We start from the raw sequence: 24869 nt of genomic DNA, 5'->3' as shown, positions 1-24869 counted from the left end.
AATATATTCTACATTTTTACAGTACACGCTCATAGTTTTATTTAATTGTATGGCATATTATAATAAACAGAAAACAAACAGTTATAAACAGTTATTTATTATTCTGTTCCACTGTTAATTACCCCCTAAAAACTCTTGTTACCTACTAAATGTTCTCATTTTTTATCTCAATTGTACAATTCGCTAAATGATACCGATACCTCTCCAATTAGCTGACCAAGGGTTTAAATCCAGCAAGCTGTACCCGCACCGTTTTTATTACTAACACAATCAAATTGTTGCACATTGTTGAGATAAATACTTACCTACACCTTGTACCTAAGATGGACTACTTACCTACCTAATAAATATTCGTACCTATGAACTGTTGTAAAAAGTAATGAAATAAACGTATTTGTATTTGTATTGTATTTGTATAAATATATGGAGTCCAATCAGCCACTTGATGGCCTCGTCGCTAAGGATGATCAGGTCTTCAGGAGGTCCAATTTCTTTCACCTTCATTATCCCCTGTTTATGCCAACAGATTTACTTATTCTACTGCTACCCTCTTTGAAACCCATAAACATATCGTTCCGTAAAAGGCCTTCCACGCGTGTTCCATCCATCCTCATCCCGTGTTACGATTATGTCTGGTTGTGGCCTGAATATTCGCAATTGCTGTATATTTTTTCGCAAAACCCCTTAGAGTGTTATCTGGCATCTCATCGATGCTCATGCCCTTATTCACAGAGCCTAACGTGCTTATAGCTTCAGGCCAGCATTAATAGAAACGTGCAGCAAATGCATCCACACAATTTGGTAGTTGATTCCTATTCTGTACATAATAAGAAGCTCTTTTTTATGATATAGCAGGCAAACGAGCAGACTGATCATCTGATGGTAAGCGATTACCGCCGACCATAGACACCCGCAACACAGAGGGGTTGTAAGTGCGTTGCCAGCCTTAAAGGCTTGAAGGTCGTATCGGTCCGGAAATACCGCAGGCGAGAGTTCATTCTGTTCATTCCACAGTTTAGCCGTGCGAGCTCTTTAAACCAGACAGATTAAAAACGAATAAAGAAAAAAATCGGCAACAAAACAAAAATCTGCCCTTATACGATAGGTCAGAGTATAATATTCTATTTTTTCTACATTTAGAGACATAATATTATCTCTTTTTGTTTTTAAATAATTATAGCTACTGTTCACGCATAGTCTGATTCGATACTTTTGGTGTTGACTGTACATGAAAGACTAGTTAAATAGGTCACTATAGATCGTTTCATTCATGACAATGCGTGCCTTGACTCCTATTGTCATATTATTAAAGGTTAAATTTGAAAAATCTGCGCGTCATCGTGGATGACACGAATTATATAGGTACTGTAACATTGGTGCGCCAAAGATCTTGATTCGCGTAACAGTTAAGAATTCACAGGTCCGACTGTGAACTGCGCCGGTCGTCGACTCTCACGGGGGTCGTGACCATTCCGTCTCATTGTATTAATACTAGAATGCGATTTTATTTAATAGTGTTATTGGTGAAGGAAAGCTGGAGAAATATTTCACAGATAAAATAATAGTTGATTAGCATCAAACGAACATAATGATTTACCTTTTTTGGGACTAAAGCAGGACTAAACCTAATAGCGTTATTCAAAAACGCTTGTCAAGTTTAACAAACCTCGTTTGTCCTTATCTGTCATTTACACATTTTTAGAAGGGACAATTTAACACAGCTTAGCTAATATGTCAATCAGGCCGGCTGTTAACTCGTAAACCTGGGTCGTGAAATGTTTTTTTCACGAAGGTCCTATTTTTATCCGACTTCAATTTCAAGACGAAGGAGACTGTATTAGGTTGTTTAAATTTTTGAGCTGTTATCAGTCGTTAATAGAATAATTACAAAAATAGATACGAATATAGTTTCTGGTCTACCACAATGGCAATACTAGAAGAACATCTTAAAATAGACTATTAAATTAATTAAATTAAATTCGTTTATTTCAGGCCGGAGGCCCATATAAAAATGTTAGTTACAATTCCTTAGACTATATTAGTACCTATTCGTATACAAAAAGTAATTACAATGAAATTATTAATAATGAAAAATTAGAATACCAATTCCACAATAATCAAATAAATAAAAATAATCAAAAAAATAATTCAAATTCAATACATAATTTGAACACAAGGCCGAGCATTATAATTATAATCATAATAATAGTTCGTTTCAGAATTAAATTTTTACATATCCACTTACAATCTAAACACATTTGTGACGTTATCTATGAAAAGGTACCTTATTGTCGATGGCGTTTCCGCCGTCATAAACGATGCTCCGATACAAATACAACGCTGCGCGACGCAGTGCAGCGTAAGCGCCATCGACAATAAGGTCCCTTTTCATAGATAATGTCACATTTTTACACTTAAAACTAGGTGGACAGTATTTGGATGTGGTTCCAATAGTAATAGTACTACATAAAGGTAAATTATACTTACCTATACAATTTAGAGGTATAACCCTCCACGCTACTACGTGTCAATTATTAAATCCAACTTAATTACTTTAAACGTCATAAAATCACGATAATGGATTTACGATGACAGTTTAATTGCAACTTGTCCCCAAAACGACTGAAACGATAATTTAATTCACGAGGGACGATCGTTGGAAGTTACGATATTAGTACCATTACGGGAATGGGGTTGGATTCCGGATATCGCCGAAAACTACTGACGTTGTAGATATATTTGGTTATATGGGACTGAACTAATACTTTATTGCTGTCAAGTGAATTATAAAGAACTAACTTCTGCCCGCGACTCGGTATGAAGATGATGCTGTTAGATAAAAACTATCATTTTTATTTCCCCGAGCTGTGAAATTATATCCGTCACAAATTTCACCTAAATTGTTTCAGCGCTTTAATCGTGAAGAGGTAACAGACAGACAGACAGACGGACAGACAGACAGACAGACAGACAGACGGACGGACGGACGGACGGACGGATGTACAGACGGACAGACGGACAGACAGACAGACTTATCTTCTTCTGCATCTTATAATATCAGTAGGGAATCAGTGTGGACATCAATCACGGTGCGATAAGGTTACGTTCCTAGAAATGAAGCGATGGCTCATGTATTTTTACATTCTAAAACAATGACGAGAATGAAACAATTGTGTAGCAACCAGTCTCACTCGTTTACTGAATTCTGCTGCTAATTCATTCTCAAAAATATACATAATTCCACCACTTCGCTAGACTCACTAAAACAACTTAAACCCGGACTTAGGCTTCTATTTCTTAATAGTTTTCCACACTCATACTAGTTCACCTAAGTACACGGACAGCTCTGAATCCAACAAGATGGAAGCAGTTATCATTCCAATATACTTTCATTTGCACGCCTTGCCCCATTGACGACGCATTGAGTGAATTTATTTGAGATTTTACTACCCTTTCCATAGAAACAACCGTAAAAACCAAGTATAAGAGCCGTATCCGTATTTTTAGGTATCGCAAATTTGGATTAAGATGTCAACGTGATCGTAAAATAGTAGTATTACTCTTATGTGTTCCGAACAAGACGATGAAGGTTGTAAATGTTCTCAAGTGTAGGCATTATTTTGTGGCTAAAATTCGCAATGGAAAAGTTGAGAAGTTATTCAAATCGCAAAAGCTTGCTTGATGGATGTATATTCTTGTTTTTCTTTAATCATTTCAAATAATACAGAAGATAAGTTCAAGGTCTACATTCAAGGTTTTTGCAAAGAAACAGAAGTACAATAAAATTGCCCGCGTAGATAATATGCTAATCGTTAACGCTCTGTAGCGTAGCGTAGTTATCTCTTTCTATCACTCTTTCATATTAGTGCGACAGAGACAGTTGCTCGTTCGCTACGGAGGGTTAACGATTGGCATGATGGCTACGCGGGCAGAATAATAAAGTCGTGTACCTACCGAATAATCTTTATGTAATAGAAAAAAGAAGCACTGAATTACCTTCAATTATGTATGTACCAGTTGAAGTATGAAATACTAAACAAAAATCATCAAAATCAATTAATAAATGAACGATTCATTGTGAAGCAAAGAAACAAAAACATTCAGTCGGATTGAGAACTTCCTTCTTTACTGGAAGCCGTACAAATGAAAGTTTGGCAGAATTTTGTCCTAAAATCACATCAATTGTGATTAAGTCCATTCAACGAAAGCAAGGTTCGTTAAGTACAAAGGTTCTAATTTCAAGGGGTATTTTTGCGCGTTATGAACCAGGTACGATACACGTGTGCTGACAATAAACTGGGTCAATAAAGCCTATAACGTCCCACATGTAAAGAAGTTGCTTTTTATGGTCGTAGCGTTGATAGACAAGGTTAGGACAGTTTGATAGTAAAACGGTGATATTTAAAAAGCTTGTTACTCAACAATAAAATGATTTTTAGGCCTAGTTTATATTTTAAATGATAAAAATTACTATGCGGATGGTGTTGGTGATGGTCACAATGTTGATATAAAACAGGTGATAGTAATGAGTTTGGTGAAATCGAACTGTGAACGACTTATAATATCCATTTTATCCATTTAAAGTTGGTAATAATGTTCTGCAATATAAATCCTTCTGAAGAGCTTCATTAATTAAAAGATGTTCCAGAATTTGTGATACTGTTTAGGATTGAATTTGAACTGCCAAAAATTAAAATAGTAGAATTTTATTATAATCAACCTGTCTAATGCTTTCTTCTTTGAAATAAATTGGTAATACAATTTGGGTTTTCTAGTTCATTTTCAAAAGTCAAGACAGTTGATATCGTCTTTACAACGTCATACGTTTGTTTTCAAATCAACCAGCTGACATTATCTACACGGATACTTACGTAGTTGAAGCGTGTAAATCGAACGGAGCAGGGAAAGGGAGCTCCACTCCACACTAAAAAAGTAACATGACGCTTACGATGCCTTTGCTTGATACCTCTATTTAGAATGAAGGTACTGAAGTGTATATATTCCGTACGTGACACGGTGCGCCGTAAACTTGAGTTGATGGCAATGAGGCTTAGGATCGATCAGCTTAAACGTCTTGGACTACGTTTTGTTCTTTTGGAGTAAAAATACAATGTCTTATGTAGGTTAAGTAAAGATTGGTTCGGGCTTAAGCTAGTTTTATCGCGGAAGACGGTTTTAAACCGTTTTTAAGTATCTTTTTACTTTGCTATTTTGTTTGAAATTCCCATAAGCTTCCTTTAGGACGTGAATTAGAGATTAGTTTGAAGTAATTATTCTAGAATAAATCCTGCACAACTCGTAAATTATAATCATGTGTTAGGGCTCATTTAGACGGTGCATTACATTGCGGTATTTGATCGGCTGACTGTATGTAGCCTCATTAGTTGAGTGGAGTCGTATGTGAGCCTCCTAAATGAATCCTTACATAAATTAGTGCCACTTTAACATAAATAATTAGGTAGTCATCAATAGGTCATTTCGCACTTGATTTATTAAACGTTATAAAAAAACATCGTTTTAATTGCAACGATAAAAGTTCTACAGAAAGTCAGATAAAAATATTGCTGTTGGCACAGAACAAAATAGGAAACATAAGCTTAACATACATTTTGTCCAGCGGAATAGAACAAATACGAATCGCGCGCTTGAAGTAACTTAGTACTAGCAACAAAACTCTTAGCTTACCATATGTGGACCTTATTGTCTTCTCAATAGGGTTTACGAATTGTCGAGTAGATAACAGGAACAGTACTAAAGCGGCCGGATAATAAGGTTCACCCGCTTGAAATACTAGTGTACAGATAAACGTCAAATGTACAGTGCCTTGACCGTGTGTTATGTGTTCTACCCCAGTGATCCGCGGTATTTGAGGCGTTGTTCCAAAAGCTTTTCGAGCTTGAGTCTAAGTTTATTTTTTTGACATTTGAACATCTGAGATTAAATTATTTGGTAATTTAATTTTAGCTGTTTCCCCTCAGGCACTCTCCGATTGCAAAAATATTATAGGTATTATATATTTTATCTGTTTAGTTAAAAATTTCATATAAAAACTACCATTGTGCGTTAGTACTGTCTAGAGCATACCATTATTTGTGTCCGTTGTTGTCGCTACAAACCTTGAAGTCACGTTACATTGGTCAGTTTAAAAACTCGACTTGCATGCACAACCAATGAAGATGCACGTTTAGCAAAACAAACTGCATCCCAGTTGGTGTCAATCTCGCCCCTCGCCTCATTAGCTTTTTGGCAGCGGCGGTGATAGCCCAGCGATACTTTCTTAGCGAAGCGAATATCCTGCCAAGATCATTACTGACTTGTTTCTTAACCCAGTCTTTTTACTTTTTATTTTCTTCATACACAGCGATTCATTTCACAGCGAATAACTGTTAAAGATTCCTCTTTATCTTTTATTAAGTTGTTGCTTTTTGTGATATAAATCTAAAGGTTACTGTTAAGCATCTAATTTACTCCACTAAGTAAACATAGTTTCAAAAATTTTATCTATATTAATTCTATCCACCTACCAATTTATTCTATAGAAAGTTAAGTAGGTTAAAGAAGATAAGAAATTAACCAAATAGAAAAGAGAGATAATAATTTGCTAGTTGATGACATTTTCAAATGACAGATTACCATTTTCCTGAAAACGCTTAAAAAACCTTTTTATAACAACGAGGGTGAAATAGAATTTCTCTATGAAAGCGAGGTAAAATGTGAATTTTAGAGTTCCCAGTAGGTAGGTCATTAACATAAGCGTTGTATTTTTTACGCTGCAACGTCTCCGTCATACTTTAGAAAATATTATGACATAATCCTTTTTAAACGTTAAAAATGTATGCGATTCCGGGCAAAGGAATGAAAAAGTTTGCGAAATAACGTTGGAAATGAGCAACCGCTTCTTATTCAAATGCAATTCCGCGAAATGTCGCAAGACGTGTTAGAAAAATCCTCTTTGCGGATTCAATACGTTCCAGTTTTCAATTTCAAATTACACGGTGCCGTTTGAGTATACGTAAATCGTCGATCCGAAACGAAATCGAATTTTTAATAGAACACTATCGGCTCGTCCAATAAATCTCCTCAAATCCCGAGATCTGGCGACATCTGGCGACTGGAGCGGATCCAAGACCAACCAATTCGTACACGATACGTCGAATCGGATAAATTATGTATAAGCGCTCCTTGGCGTACGTTGGGAAATCGGAAGTCTTGTTTGCGAATTTGTTACTATTTTGCGATACATAAATACATATATATTTATTAGATTATTATTAGTGTTTGAAAAATTCCTTGAGCAGAACTCGTTTCTGCGATACGGCCACAAAATTTGATTTATTGAAATTAGACCTTATTGGAAAATAAGTATATTTTAAAAGCTTTTGTTGCCCATGTGGCCGTATTACAGGCACAATACGGACTAATTTAGATATCGTAAAGTCAAGTTAGTGTAACATAATAAAAGATTACTTAGTAAGTCATATTTGCGAAATTGCGACGAAGTAATTTTAGGATGTAAAACTCTATTTAAGTACATTACATTGCTTTATCGTCTCAAGTATTAATAAATCAGAAAATGTATCAGGAATTAAATTTCAGGATGAAAACAAATCTGTTGATAGGATTTAGAAATCACTCACGAAAACATAAAAGTGAAACATCATAAAGGAAAAGCCGATGGTCAAAGAAACGTACGGTGGAATCGGAACGCATCATAAAAAATGTATGTGCAGACATATAAATCTTAGCATTTTCCTATGTCAAAGCTAATAGACTGACGGAGCTCGGTGTAAAAAGAGAGGCACACGACTCGACTCGTCGTGATTTATCTACCGATAGACAAAATTTATTACCGGCGTTCAATTTGCTAAATTTTGAACAAGGAAATAGAAATCTTATGAAAATTACAAGGATATTAGATTAAGCCGTGAAATCATGAGGGGCGTTTTACTGGCTTCTAAATCAGGAAATGACAAGGAAAATCAGTTTTTCGTGTTTCTCTGAATAATTTAGGATTCGGGATAAGGGAGAAGAAAAACATGTGCGAAAATGGAACAATTTACCTGTAGCTGAGTTATCATCCATCATTTATGTATGGCGAGGGAAGTTTAAGAATGGGTTCCTTTCTTCCACTTATCGTTAGTTAGCTATTGTGATGTTCTTTCTCTTTGATTAACGAGTTAAGGTAAGTGTATTAATTCTTCATTCTTACGATCATAGGAAGGTTATTTACACAAGTTGATTAAAATTTACTTTTGATACCAATATTGGATTTTTTAAATATCATCAAGGAGTTTCTATCAATAACTCTTCGTCCTTCTAAATTATGTGACGTCACTTGTCTCACTGTTCTTGTTTTTCGTCTTCGATTATCGTATTTTATTTTGTTTTAGTTTCAATACGCTTATTAAACATCGTTTATTTATTATATCAATAGAATTTTGTAACAAAAACTAATTAAACCTTTGGAAATAACTCGTAAATAGCAATCATAACGAATTTACCACGAACAATCGTTTCGCAAAAATGAAAACAATTTCTCACCACCGTTCGCCTAATAGGATTTTCTTCGAATTTTTGTTCTTTCCCGACTACTTCGTACGTAATATTTAGGTCAGTATGAATAGCACGTACGGTACCGAAGTTGCTCAAATGAAATAAAACGGAATGCCGCTCAATTCGTTTTTCCTTCGGCGTTCTAGTTAATGCAAGAGGCGATTTCAGAAAATTTGTTTACGGATTTCAATTCAATTTCCAGTAGTCGGTACCTACTTAGTTGCTTTATGTTAGTTAAATGGTAGAAATTGTATACAATAATAGTTGCACTTCACGTATTATGAAAGTAAGATTGGGGATATAATTGAAACGAGAATCCCAGTTAATATGTATATCAATTAAATATCTTATTGAAAAAAAGAACAAGATATGTCTTAATTGATATAATAGGACTAAGATAATCTCACTAACAGTTTAAAAATGTTAAATTTTCAAAATTCGAGATTGAAAGTCTTGTGACATATCATGATCATATTGAAAGAAAGAAGAAAAAGAAACCTACTGAGGACCATAGAAAATAGACGAGGAAAAATGATAGGTCACTTGATAAGACACGACACTTTCGTTAAAACTATTTTGGAAGGCAAGATCGAAGGTAGAAGAGGAAGAGGAAAACCACGAACAAGTTACACGCAGCAACTAAAAGGAAAAGTAAATATCGTGTCTTACAGGGACCTAAAGAACTTGGCCGAGGACCGCGAAAACTGGCGTCTACTCCACCGACAAGAGCCATGCTCTTAAATGATGATGATGATGATTGAAAGAAAACTGACTTATTTTTTTGATATTTCGAATCGAAAGTTCAGCGCTGGATGTCGCCAGCAATATGCTGAGGTGAGGCCATTTCGTGGCACTTTACTTTTTCTACCTACATGTAAATTTTCTTGTGTTTGTTTACGAATAAAAAATATTCTATTATATTCTAAAATCTATAAGTAATATACTATAGGTATTTCTTGAACGAAGACATTTTCGAGTGTTCTTATATCGAAATTCGAAAAGATCTTAAAACAAATTTCAAGAACTTTTCATGTATATACATTTTTTTACTGTTTAATTTTTATACACTTTTTTATGATAGAGGAGGCAAACGAGCGGACGGATCACCTGATGGTAAGCGACTACCGCCGCCCCTGGATACCTGCAACACCAGAGGGGTTGTAAGTGCGTTGCCGGCCTTATTGGTTTTACCGACCCGTTTTGTCTGATCAGTAAATCATAAATGAAATATTTGTCAAGAAACTTAATATATATTTCTTTCTTCGTATAAAATGAACGCCTTCAGCGTTTTCATTAAAATAAACGCGCTTTTGCTACACATTTGAAAAATCTACATAACTTTCTCATAAGCAAGGCTTTCTTTCAATTTTTATGAGAAATTTCTCGTTGTAACGCCTCGAAATGCGGCCCAAGTGCCAAGTGTGAGCGATGGTAATTCAATTGGCTTACCAGTCGCATTTAGTAATTTTTATTCGAGCTGTAGTCCTGACACAGTAACTTTTCTTGTTTTTATTTACTTCTTTTACTATTCTATTGCAAGACACTTGTGCTGCCTGAATTATTTTAATAGTATATAGCAGTATTGTTACCTCAACTTTATTATACTTGCCGCAAACTATTATAATCAGATACGTTGTTCGAATTGAATTAATCAATTTTATCTTCTCTTCTCTCTTCCTCTAAATGTGTTCCCACAGAGACTCAATTTTTCTTTCTTTAAGAGGGAAGTCACTGGAACCTTGACCTTGCCCTTGACTTGAGACTCCAACGTGTTCGGTTCAAATCCGTCGCGCGCCAATAAATCAAGCGGGGCTAAGATGATCACACACGTTACAATAAGTATGTAAAGTCTCGTCTTATTGTAGTAACTCGCTCACATTTCGTCTCTTGTCCTTAACTTTTTCTTTGGGAAGACCTTTATTTCCAGTTTCTGTTGGAGTCAGATTATTTTGAATTAGTTTTAAGCTGATACTGCTATCAACTATCAATCAGTTATAAGCATCATATTTGTCCTTTTTTTTATTGAATATCTTCTATCTCCTTCGCTCTTTTTCCTTCCTCTTTTTTGCTTTTTGTGGGCCTTGGGTGATAAGATATTTTACGCTTTATATATGTTGGCGGCCGATTGTACGATCAGGCTGATCGTAATGTTCCTGTGTAATGTTTGGACGATGGTCACATTAAACCGATAGATCGGTAGGATAGGTTCATTAGGATGCTTCAGATGGCCGAAGGGCAAACTGTCCAGAAATATGAGCACCGCATAGCGGGGCTTCGTCAGCTTTTCACGTTTCACGATATGCCTGCCAGACTATTGGCCGCTCACATATAGTTAATGAAAAGTCTAGGAAGAAAAATTTGACATTCATATTTTTGAAAAGTAATAGTACATTATTGCAGAGGCTGGGAAAGGGCAATTCGTGGATGAGTTTCGATTTTGTTGGACGGATATAGAGTCCGACAAAGAAGACGAATCCGCGAATTGCTGCTCCTGCCGAGGCATATAAAGTGCTTTTCTCCAAACATGCGAGTCAATCAGGTAAAATAATCATAATGTACGAGTAAACCTCAACCAGCACTCAAATCGAACCTTCACATCAAAAACGTCATAAACAATTTCCCTCCTTAATTATTTTTTAAAAGTTAAAGGCAGAACTCTTCTGCCATTCAGTACCATTCAATATTCGCTCATTCAATACAATTGTGCAATATAAGCTATATTTGCACGCATGAAATCCTTAAAAAATATATAAAAGTTATATAGTCTTTGATTTTATTCAGCATTATTCGCACGATCATACACGACGGTCTTACACGACTCTATTCTATAGCGTGAAATGATGCTGACCGGGTCGTGTAGACACAGCCCGCGGCTATATTAATTGGCTGTTTGCGTTTTTCTTAGTGGATACATGTTTTTAAAAAGTAAATAACAATACAGTAATTTCTCGGCCGCTAAAACACGACAATAATGGTTTGATTTTTTTTTAATTTGAGTTTGACTATAACGAAGAACTTCCTGTACTATTTTTGCTACAATAAGTGAATATATTTATTCTATTTCTCGCTCACATTTCGTCCCTTGTCCTTCGTTCGGAGATTTCAACGTGCTCGGTTCATATCCGTCGCCCCAATAAATCAAGCGGCGCCGAGCAAGCACTTCCGGCCCCCAACCGGACTCTTATATTGGGGGGACCATTTATTCCAGGTTCCGACGGGGATGATTCATAATTGCGGACACGTGTGGACAAGTTGCGATTGGGGTTTAAAAACCTGCTGGTAAAACCTGATGGGGTCTGCTTTTGCAGCATTTCATTGTTATATACAAACGCGAATTTTCTGAAGATTATATTACCAGATATTTGATATAGAGATTCAAAGCAATAGGGCCTTTTTATGTAACAAATGTAATGTATATGACATTTATTCCGGTTTAATAATGAAATTTCTTTAAATTAATTTATTGCAAATTATATGTCTATTTTTTTGTTTTTAGCGATTAATGCATGTTAGACATTAAGTAATATTAGCAAGTAAGGTATTCTTAGTGCTGATTGAATGGAAAATACCTAAATGAAATTAAAAATTAAAAATGAGATGAGAGGTGTTCGTTTTTTTGTGACAAGGGATCAAAAACTAGCTCTGAAAAATAATGAAAAACAATGAAAAAAAATTGTGTTACACGAAATAAAATGTGTTTGTACTGACAGTCCATGAAATCCTTCTTTTGGCAACCTGATCCATAGAATTCCGCAGACTAGTTCACACAAAAGCCACGCAATCTGACCTTCTAACCAAGTGGATACAATTTTGGTAGTTTGGTTTTCTCACCGTGTTACCGAACAGGTACTTTTCTACTTTAACGATTTGTAATTCATACGTTTCAAACATTTTCAAATCCATTGTTACAATATAGAATATTACTGCAATGTTCTGCCGCCAGAGTGCAGCATTAGCACCGTTCGTAAACCATATTAGAACTTATACATACTGTGCCTTAAAATGTTTCTTGACAAATGTTCACAGATAATAAAATATGACATTGATGCATCAAGGCGGTTTGTTTATAAAGGGCCTATTGGAAACGCGATAATCGAAATTTACTTACCTGCTTGTTCACCGCTCAAATATGCAAGAGTGATAGAGAGGTTAGATAACGAAATTAAGATTTTCTTGTTTCGCGGTAGATTGTGGAAGTGGCGCACCCTACGTAGAGTTAGTAATATTCCCTATGATAAAATCACGAAGTAGAACGAAAAACTTACGAAGAAAAAAGTAATACTGTATAAAATAGAGAAATCACTACAAGATTTCCTTTACTTTTTACCAGTTCTATAGATTAACTGGCGTTTTGAAATCCTATTCAGAGATATTGCTTTTTTATACTTGCACGATTACCGTGTGAATAAGCACTAATAGCCTTTTAATCAGGAATCATATTGAAAAACTCGACTAGTCTATTGAATGATCTCGTAACGGCCTCTCCACACTCGTTTCATTCCTAACTGCATTCCCGCTAGCTCGGGGCGTCTCGAGGGTGCTTTTCTCGTTACGCCCGCCCATTAGGCCGTTGCAAACCGCTTGGATTTTAGGTGTTGAGTTTAATGGAAAATCTACCTTAGGTGTGATAGTGTAAAGTTCAAAATTGAGTATTTTGAGTGCGTTCAAAGTTTAGACGTTTACATGTATGCAGTAAACAAGACTGTGCTTTGGGTAAAGACTTAATTGACAGTTTTGATGTTTGATACGTAACTACAGACTTATTAATACAATTTTAGAAAATCGTAGTAAAATATATTGTTAATAGTGCAAATAAGACGTTTTCAACATAAAGGTACCACATTGTCGGCTGACAGTAAGGTTCATTTCATATTGAAGCTTTATGGAAACAGTGACTTATTGACAACCGACAAAAAAACCCTTCCCTTTTGGTTAAGAATGGCAGAAATGTTGAAGAGACAGAAAAAAACCACCCATCATACAAGCTGACAACGCACTTTTAACCGCTCTGGTGTTGCAGGCGTCCATAGACGATGGTAATTTCTTACCACCAGGCGATTCGTCTGCTCAATTGCTATATCATTAAAACAGTACTTTGTAATATTTTCAACTAAGTTTTATAATGTATTGTATGTATTTATTCATTTCATATTTTGATTTATTATAGAACAAAAAACTATTCTATTCTCCTCTTCTTCCTCGCGATGTTCCGGCATTTTGCCACGGCTCATGGGAACCTGGGGTCCGCTCGACAACTAATCCCAAGATTTGGCGTAGGCACTACTAGACCTTGTTGGGATTAGTCCGGTTTCCTCACGATGTTTTCCTTCACCGAAAAGCGACTATTCAAAAACAAAAACTATTCCATTATTTACAAGTTACTAAAAGCAACACCATTAAACCACATGTTTAAGTTAAATGGAACACTTTTCCTCATCGATATCGATCGTACCGCAGTATCGGCCTGGAAAGGATTAGTATAATCAAATTATCGGCCGCTGACCTTTAATAGGCCTTTCTACTTCATTCTTGTATTATTCTACAATACCATACATATATGACTGCCCACTCCATACATCAGTTACCTACTTTATTAGTTCCTTATTTAATAACAATAAGTTGTATGATAAACCTTAAATCTTATTACAAGTAAGTTTTCGCAAAGCTCGTTTGTTTAAATCTTATTATAAATGGGTTTTTAAGTGTATGGAGTGACACTCTAAACTTACTTATTTCTCTATGACACTACATTTTTAATTACGTATGGGCTCTGGAGGGATGTAATCATTATTTTAAAGTTATATTATATTTAAAATACACACTAATTCTAACGTCTACGTTGTGAAAAACAGAACTTTATAGCGAGGGGTTCCTTTTAGGACAGGTACTTTGGATTTACTGGCAAATAATTATGGTTTTATAACGTAGACGACCAAGTCCTAGGATCAAATCTCCTCGGTCTCTCCTACTTTGTTACTTGAATGTTTAGTGAATGTTACATTGGTTGGTTGAACTTTAAGGAGCGTAAAGATATGTACGGAATGTCCAAATATGGGATAATCTTAACAAGAATCGTACCAATTTACATGATAGAAGCAATTTATTGTCCAAAATAGGAATGTTTCACAATCCTGCATGAGTTATGGTTTTAAGCACAAAATTTATAACTAAATTTAACCTCGTACGGTCCAATGTTCACTCCGTTTCAATCTTGTTAGAGCTTTTCATAAACCAAATAAAGTATTATTTTTTTTTTCACTGCTTTCTCAAACAAACGAAATAGACTTTACGAGGAAGCAAGTAGTTTTTTATTTAATTTATTTATTTATCACAAAAAACTTAAACGATGTTTACATAATTATATTCCGCCAAACTGAAGATAGTTTGTTTGTAGATAAAGCACTCTCTAATATGTTGTGTTCAATAAAATGTCAGCCAAGTACATGCGCAAAAAACTGACTTAGATGCAAAAAATATGGCAAGTAGCGTAGGTATTTAAAACACTTAAGTACATTAGAATCCGCTTCGGAAGATTCTGAAGTCAAATTTATACGCATCTTAAGCGTGAAAGCGTATTAAGCTATTACCCATAGTACAAGCTTTGCTTATTTGATATTATGATTTTTGGGGGCCCTAGCGGATACACTTCGACCCATAGGGATATTTTGTGTAATTAATTGCCCTCTAGGAAAGATCGGTCAGCTACTCAAGAGCTTTTTTGACCATCTCCATGTGCCGGATGATGGAGCTCATTGGTAGCCCTTTGCATTCCTTTGGTTCCAGATAGCCTGCTTCAAAGTCCTTATTTTTTTGTCTGGCTTTGCTTAGTTTTGGGCTAGATCGATCTGTGTCAGATTGTCTCCAAATATTTATTTATTTAGTACCCAATGCGAAAATTCAGTTGGCATTTCAGCAATAAATGAAAAATTCCCCAAACGTAATACGAAATTCTCAAAATTCAAAACATGTTACTTTGGCGGAAAACAGAACGGCCAAGTAATTTACAATAAATCAAGAGGCGCTGGTGGCATTTTTTTGGCATTCCGCCTTACTCATTAACAGCTCACTGGCAGGCGGTGGCGCGAATCTTTTTCATGGAATTTATGGCCGGAACCGAGTGGAATAGACAATGTATTGTCGTGAAACTTGTCGGAAACCGGCGTTGCTCGAAGCGTGAAACACATCAGTCATTATTATCATTCTAGTGTCCGTACAAAACTTTGTTCACGGTGTACTTATGGAATTATTTCGGTCGTGCTTAAATGCATTTTTTTTTCAGAGACCGTTTGAGATACCTAAAATTTGGAACGGTTATGGCAAATACCTCTACCAACATTTTGAATAAGTATTATTATTATTTATTTATTTGTTGTAAAGTCATGTACATAATAAATCAAGATGTTATACCATAAAATACAAGTCAGACCATGACACCCTGTATGGGCACACAACATTAACTTAAAACTAAACAAAACAAGTCTTCTCATTTAAACATGACAATTAATAATAAAAACCGCTTTTTTCTTATTTTAGAGAGTTAAGGTTTTTTTTTGTGTTAAAACTCCTTGCAGTTTACGCCTAAAGATTTTTTTGAAATTTTATAGGTAAAATGAAATAAAATTAATGATGAATATTACTTTTTATAGTTTTTGTGGCACGGCACAATAATGATGAAATATCTCGAAGAAACGTAAAGAAAAATGTACAACACTGAGAGGACAAATTTCATGCAAAAATACAATTGTAATTTATGTGACATAGTAAGTAAGTAAGTAAATATTCTTTATTGCACCACAAAGAAGACAAATTTAAAAAAACAGATTTACAATGTAAAGAAAGGTAGCAACAGGCGGTCTTATCGCTGTAAGCGATCTCTTCCAGACAACCTTAGGGTAGCAGGATATAAAGAACAGTAAGTTTTTAGAACAGGTAGTGCACGAATGAATTAGAGTTCACATAGGTGAAGTGAACTTAATTTTAGCGTTCCCGCAATCAAAAATGGCGATGAAAATATATGAAATTGTTAACCTAGGTATTAAGCGTATATAATAAGAGTTGATTTGTTTTACTATGTCACAATAAGGGTGACATTTTCAGTTATGAAAAAACCCTTTTTTATAAACATAAAAAAGGACAATGTAACTTTAGTGAAGGGAGAAAATATTCAATTATAGGTAATTATCGTATTACTAATGGCATTATATACGTACTCCCCATTATATTACACTAAATGCCTTTTATCTAGCGACACATCAATATTTACCTAACCCCACATCAATTTAATACACAAACCTAATAAAGTACGCCAATAGCCATCAATAATATGACCGTTCTATTGTCCACAGAGCCGTGAGCGGAGTAGACATAAAGGTAAGTTCCCAAAAAAACACATCAACGGCTTGATTCTCATCGCTGAACAAACTCCAGTCGCAGAAGGACCATTGTAAGTCGGAAAAACCGTTATAAGTCTTGACTTGAATATTATTAAAGTGCACTGAGTTCAGGTCCTTCTCCAAAATCAGCTTGCGCACAGCAGCGGACGGCCGTGCGTGCCTGAGATCGCGGATATCTTTTGTATTTAGTTGTTATTTATTTAACAGTAAAAATTAATTGATGTGTTCGATCAAAAATATCATTTTTGTATGATATAGGAGGCAAACGAGCAGACGAAATTATCCATACTTAGAAGCAGTTTTCATGTATCTAATATATTCTATGTAAAAAAATAGTAACACATTATTTTTAATGGTGCGTGGTTTTAGACCTGTGTTCCTGATTTTCTATCGGGTGAAAGTTGTTTAATGAAGATTGAACTCGAGGAAGTGACTAGAGAAAGACCTCAAGACTAGTAATCATATTTTGTAGCTACTGTGTTATGACCTAAAAAAGCGCTACGATCTTTCAAAAACTCTGCTGACTGAACGCACTGCCCTTAACGACTAGTGTTAGTAGGAACTCAAGTCTTTTGAGTCGAAATTGAAGAACTCGACTTGTTTTCACGAGACTCATAGCTTAAAAAACTTCTGAGTCTTTTAAGTCCCGAGTCTTCCATTATTGAGTCTTTTTTAAGCGCAACTCAAAAGGACTCGAGTCTCTGAATAAAGACTCAGTCAACAACTTTATAGGTTACCTAAACAAAAGTTCTCCGAAAAGGACTCAAATATCTACAAAAGACTCGAGTCTCCAATAAGTTGAAAAGAACTTGAGTTTCGTCTTAATTATAAGAGTCTGCACTGAAAAACTGAGTCGAGTCTTAAAGCAGAGGACTCAAAGGACTCGAGTCTTAACCAATACTATTAACGATAGTACGTAACCAGCCATCATACTATTTTCGACTATGAGTCTAACCCTCGGTAGGCTATAGAAACACCGCTCTAGATTGAACGAGACATGAGGGAAACGCCATTAAACATTTTCAATAAAGGGCAGGTTCATGTCAATTTTTTTTCGGCCCCTTAATGGGCCGTCGGGAGTGACGGCCGATCGGCCACGAATTCAATCAATTGACCTGAACGAGGCTAACCGTTTGGGATGCCGACTTTTTTAGGGGAAATATATAACGTGCGATCCAACCTAGTGCGAATCTAACAATATACCTATAGTTTGTGCAGAATTGTGAAAGTGGATTTAACTAGTTTTCAATTCGGGTTTTATTTGCTTGGTTTTTTGTCATACCTACGCTGAAAGTAAATTAAAAAAAAACATATCAAAAGAACCTCAATTTTTACGTACCTAACTTTGGAACGACAATGTGTGGGAAGATCATTGTTCCAAATGGGAACAAGGAGTTTTTGATGACTTGAATTGAAAAACAAAGCAAAAATTAAATTATAAGATACTGTTTGTTCAATACAATTTAAAGATACAAATTATGGGGCTTTTAGTAGTGTCGTTTGTGTGGCGATATATAAGAAAGCAAGCTGAAGACTCCAGCATAATGTGTCGTGAGAATGCGGAGCTGTGATTGGCTAATTATATCACGCGATATTTAGTTCTCATGATTGGGTGCGGCTCCGTGTAGTGGAAAATAAGGTTTTCATTAGAATAAACATAAAATGCAATAGTGAACGCAGCGAAGCGCCGTAAACAATTATTATAAACATCATATTTTGTATATCATAGAAATTCGATATTAATAATGGCATTGCCACATTTCGTTATTGCTAATGCCCTCCAGAATTAGCTTGATTCGGTTTCCAGAGTACCAGGTTTTCCTTGTCATGACATGACAATTTAATTTCACTCTAACCGGCGAACCGCAATACCTAGTCCCCCTTCCCTTTTTTGCCCCAACCTTTGGGTACAATGATGCCTCGAAATCATTCGGGGCATTGTGCCTAATGGGAAACCCTTCGATGAAAATCGGAGATAAAATTAATGAAACTGACTCATAAAGCCCGTTAGTATATTCCATTAACTAGTAGTAAAAGGCGCTACGCGGCCGCCGATATTCATTCGTTAGCTAGCGGTCTAGCTTGGGAGACGGCCTCTGCTATCCTCAAGGTGAACCAACAAATGAGCACGGGTTGAGAAACGTCACTACGTACCGCCCTAAGCTTCATACTCGGTTGAGCTTTAGTATATGCAGTGGACATCTCTGAGGGACCGAGCAAGGGGTGAGAACGCCGCAGCGTACCGCCTTCCGCTCATAGTTATATGTTTTATATCTAGGAAATTAACCTGTATTACTTGATATTGTTCTGTTATAAGTTAAAAACCAATAAACCACTGGTTACCACTTGGTGTCTCATTCCATTCCCTACAGTAGTGAATTTCTGGTTTTTGTGGATATCATTTTAGGTCAGAGAGTGATGTCATTCGTCATCTATTGCGCCTGATAATTATTTTGTTGTCGTTTTTCTCGTCAAGATTTCGATAAAATTTGGTCAATAGATAGAGTTCTCTATTCTGTACAGTATACGCGTAATTTCACCGTACCTATTGCCTAAAAATATTCCTCTGAGTTACGAAAACGTATGAAATTTTGGTAACTCGACGAATAATTACATACATTTATTTCGCGACAAGCTCTTCATAAAATTCGGACATCTTAAAATTCTAACTAAGACTGCTAAAATAATTCGCTAAGTAATAACTCAACGAGGGGGGTGGGGTTAGGGTCGGCAACGCGCATGTAAATCCTCTGGAGTTGCAGGCGTACATAGGCTACGGAGACTGCTTACCATCAGGCAGGCCGTATGCTTGTTTGGCACCGACGTAGTATAAAAAATACCGATACCTCTCCAATTAGCTGACCGAGGGTTTAAATCCAGCAAGCTGCACCCGCACCTTTTTCATTACTTACACAATCAAATTGTTGCACATTGTTGAGATAAATACTTACCTACACTTTATACGGTCACGTCTGAAAATATAGATACGGACAAAGTGCCAAAAATATGTATACACTACCCTAATATATGGGCTATAAGGTCGTGTATACATTTTTGGCACTTCGATCGTGTCGATGTTTTCAGACGTGTCTGTACCTAAGATGGACTACTTACCTACCTAATGTTTATACCTATGAACTGCTGTAAAAAGTAATGAAATAAACGTAGGTATTTGTATTTGTAAAAACATAACCTTATCCGTTTGTCGGGTAAAAACTTAACGTCCCTATAAACTTAACTCAATGAAATCCATTTATAATCAATAATTTCCCATCATCAGTGAAACCCAACAGGTTATTGATAAAGTGGACACAGAAATTAGGGCACTAGTCCACACCGCAATCGGTCCATCCTACCGTTCGTCTGACACGATTAGCTCTGCGTTAGTGGTGATACACGCGACCAGTGTGTTGAGGCCTTTACCGCCCCTGTATGATGCAAGTAGTGATGCGCGGGTATATGGGAATATTTCTCTTGGGTATAATCTTGAGCATATTTCAAAATCGGGAATATTGTCATACAGGCCAATTAGAAGGTACACTGATATGACTTGTAACTTGTCCGTACATGTGTAATGCCGCGGACGAGACGCTGGATAACTAACCAACGTCATTTAAGTATTATTTTGATTCGAGTTGGCAGCCATAAAAATTTAAAACGTTGTCGATTAAAATATCCGAGCAAATTATGGCGATAGAGGCACGATTTGTATGCATACATAGATATAATAAACAAATGTTAGACTGCAACTGTTTCAGGAATAAGTGCAATATAAACGCCATTTTGACTTGTAGCTTGTAGGTATTCGATATTTTCATAGGACGCTTCTGGTAAGCTTCGGTAGCTTCGTTGGTTAAGAGCAATTGGACCGGTCGGTTTTCCGAAAGGTCGTAAGTTCGAGTCTTGCCCGTAGCGGTGAATTTTCCATTTTTTCTTTTTCTTTCCTAGACTTTCCAGGATGTCCAGGACATCCCGCCATCTCCATGCAGCATAATTTTTCGTTTAATATAAAAAAATATTCTCATATTTCCCAAAATATTGTCAAGGTACATCACTAAAGCCCACAACTCAACAGTAACACGGGAAACACTGGGATTGACATGGGTCCATGTAAAATGGTTGGCGCATTAAGACATCAAACACGTTCGACATTTATTGGTGCAATTTCATAGCTGTAAAACGCAGAGTATTAACCGGTGTATTGGTTCGTATAGTTTCTAAACGTACTAGCCCTAATGCAGTGAGTTTTATCTAGCGAGTGAGACACAAATTTTACCTATACTTTATACCTATTTATTTTAATATTTTTTACACATATGTATCAAACGACTCACTAATAGACTCGGAATAGTAATGTTTAATAAAGTTTATTTTCTTCACGATGCTCAAAAATGTTCACCTTATTGTAGCAAAAATAGAACGAGAAGTTCTTTATGGTCAAACTCAAATTTAAAAATTTCAAATCTTTATTGTCCTGTTTTAGCGGACGGTAAGTAATTACTGTATTGTTTTTTACCTTTTAGAAAAATCAAATATTATTATAGCCGCATCTACACGGATCAGCAGTCATTTTAAGCTATAGGATAGAGTGAGATAGGAAGATGAATTAACTTACATGTCTCGTTTCTACAAGACCGTCGTGTATAATCGTGCAAATACTGCTTAATAAAATCAAAGACTCACATAATTTTTATATTTTTTTAAGGAACTTAGGCGTGCGCATACAGCTTATATTGCAAAATTATATTGAATAAATAAATAAATAAAAATAAAATAATAATTATAAGACATTAGGTCATTTTTAGAACGAATATTGAATAGTACTGAATGGCAGTATGAGTTGTGCCTTTAACTTTAATAAAATAATTAAAGAGCTCGCTTGCTTGATGCTTAAATAATGATTAGTTTACCTTATTTCCTCGCATGTTTGGAAAACATCTATTTATATTTTGATATTAAAAACTTATAAATAAAGAATTTGGCCTAAGTCGAGGTCGTTTGGTAGGATGCCCAGAAGGCTGGCCGCATTGCCCCGCTGCTTATGATATTTGATTTGGTTATATGAATATTTCCACATATACTCATATATCCAAGTCAAATATCAATATGTATACGATTAATAGGCATGCATAGCCATTATAACTTCGAAGCAACTTCTTAAATTCATCAGAGAATTTGACTACTTTAAAATGATCAAAAATAAACCAAATGCACCCATATTCACCCATCAATGCCCGAATCGGCGCCATAAATAAAATTTAAACGTAATAAAGTCACTCGTGGCTTCAATAAGATAAGCGGGCGCATCCTGCGATGTCGACGACCGGTGTTTGCGATCATGTATTCCTATTCGTTGGCCGAGTGTAGAAGACAGACATACCAGACTAGTTGTACGTGGCCCCATATGCAAAAAGTGTAAGTAAAGTAAATATTCTTTATTGCACCAACAATTATACATTTTACATGTAAAACTACAAATGAATTTTAAAGGAAAATAGAATGCGTGTAATATAATAGTGTAATGCGTGACAAATAACCCTTTTGTCAATAAGAACGACGTTTCTTTCTCATGAATGGATTTTGTACAGAAAGCTCTTGAACGCTTGACGCTACGCTGCACGCTCCGCCGCACGCTGCGCTTGACGCGCGCCACTAAGTACTGTATCGCTACCACCGATTTTGACGTTTTTTTTTTTATATACAACGTCGGTGGCAAACAAGCATACGGCCCGCCTGATGGTAAGCAGTCTCCGTAGCCTATGTACGCCTGCAACTCCAGAGGAGTTACATGCGCGTTGCCGACCCTAAACCTGCCCTTCGCTCGTTGAGCTCTGGCAACCTATTTACATGTTGACATATTTGCTCACGTCTACGTACTTATATACACATATGCAATGCAAGCGAGATGTATAGAAAGTAATTTACGTAGACGTATTCGAATATGTCATTGTCAAAACTGGTACAGTCAAGTGCAAAAATATGTATCGAAAGAATCGTCTCATAAATATGGTACTACGTTCTTATTACACTGGAATAAGATGATATGGGACATATTTTTGAGTAAGATGTGTACACACATATTTTTACACTTGACTGTAGTAGCCGTACATGTGCCGTCTGAGAGTGTCCAAAATTACGATATTTCCAAAGAGAACAATATCGACACTTGTATTTGTGTAAGGACAGCGAAATATTCCGTTTCCAAAATGATACTCTCCTTAAAATTCTATGATTATTTCCGGAAATTTCCAAGAATTTTTTCAACTTTTTTAAAGTTTACATAACTTATACCACTGAGGCAATGCGCTCGATATATACCTGACGGCGATATATACCTGATATTTCCAAAGAGAACAATATCGACCCTTCTTGTATTTGTGTAAGGACAGCGAAATATTCCGTTTCGAAAATGATACTTTCCTTAAATTTCTATGATTATTTCCGGGAAATTCCAAGAAATTTTTCAACTTTTTTGAAACTACTCAACTTATACCACTGAGGCAATGCGCTCGATATATACCTGACAGCGACTACAATAACACAGCAGGCATATAAATAGTGACCAATAAAACGATTCCCGGGCCGGTTTTAACACCTGTTTTGCACTATAATAATTGTCTCTGCCATATCCGTCGGTTTATGCACCGTGGGAATAATATCAGTTAAAATGAAGCCTACGTTAAGAGGCTGTCAATACCTAAAGCGCGCACACTGTCTATTTGTATCGGAGTAAATGAGATAGCACTGTCGCATGTTACTGGGCTTGGGCAAGGGAATAATAAGAAAAATATTTAAATAAAAAAAAGTAGATTATTAGTGTAATATTTTACTCGACAGCGGTTTAGATATAAATGTTTTGAAATTGTGATTTTAATTGCAGACCCATAAGTCAAAACAATAAAGACATAGAACCGTTTAATTGTGATTTTAAGACCAATCTTTGCAATTATTTTTTATCGAGTGGATTTCGTTCAATCATATATCGAGTACAACCACGGTCTTTGAAATATAATTAATATGAACATATATTTTTCTTACTTGACTAAAACAAATAGTCTTTCTTAAAAAACTGTTTAAGTAACATCAATTTCAAGGACATTGGGTGTTGACAGCCTCTTAAAATGAAGCCTACGTTAAGTATCTAATATCGATTTCCATAAGGACATAATACAGTAAATATACGCCGGGTTCATAAAACTTAAAAAAGACAAACAAATCTACCAAACACAATTCAAATCGTATTTAGAAATAAATTTACCCACTAGGCCAGACGACCGGTCTTATGAAGCCATCGGCTTCGAATCCCGGTAAGGGCATTTATTTGTGTGATGAACATAGATATTTGTTCCAGGGTCATGGGTGCTTTCTATGTAGGTATATAAGTATGTATTTATCCATATAAGTAAGTATATCGTTGCCTAATACCCATAGAAAAGTCAGACAAATAGACAATTAGTCAGCTAACATTGAGCTGTTCAATGTCAGGCAGACAAAACAAAGTCAATCTGTCGATAGATAGATATACATATAATAGTATATTCATCACACATAGTAATAGTCCATTTAAAATATACATCATGTACATAATATCTATACTACATATTGACAATATCCTCTTTTCTTGGTAAAGGTTTCATTCGGATTTCGACTGCAGTCGCGTTTCTCTTGCTACTGCTACGGCGTTGACGCGGGTGATGTCATCGCGACACTTTTTATTGTTTGTTAACTTTCTTTAGTGTCCCAATGCTGGGCGATGGCCTCCCCTCGTTTTCTCCACTCGACCCTATCATTGGCATTTTCCCATCATTTTGGATAGAATGCTTCCAAGTCGTGACACTATGGTAGCAAAATCAAAGTAATTTATCGAGGAAATTGGAGAATTGTTGCAGCAGTAACGTGCAGTCATTATGAGGAATTCCTAGT

At 35.9% G+C, this 24869-nt stretch overlaps 1 protein-coding gene across 5 annotated transcripts in view; it reads left to right on the top strand.

Annotated features, from left to right (window-relative positions):
- The window catches only part of LOC133524004 (putative polypeptide N-acetylgalactosaminyltransferase 9), a 422033-nt gene that overhangs the window by 336533 nt on the left and 60631 nt on the right, over window positions 1-24869 (top strand). For all 5 annotated transcript variants that reach the window (XM_061859766.1, XM_061859767.1, XM_061859768.1 and 2 more), the window contains exon 3: window positions 16899-16923. The gene's annotated coding sequence lies outside the window, so the exon portion shown is untranslated. The remainder of the gene's footprint in view (window positions 1-16898; window positions 16924-24869) is intronic.

This window comes from Cydia pomonella, chromosome 13 (assembly GCF_033807575.1).
Source record: "Cydia pomonella isolate Wapato2018A chromosome 13, ilCydPomo1, whole genome shotgun sequence".
Classification (NCBI taxonomy): Eukaryota; Metazoa; Arthropoda; class Insecta; order Lepidoptera; family Tortricidae; genus Cydia; species Cydia pomonella.
This window is presented reverse-complemented; position numbering and strand designations above follow the sequence as displayed.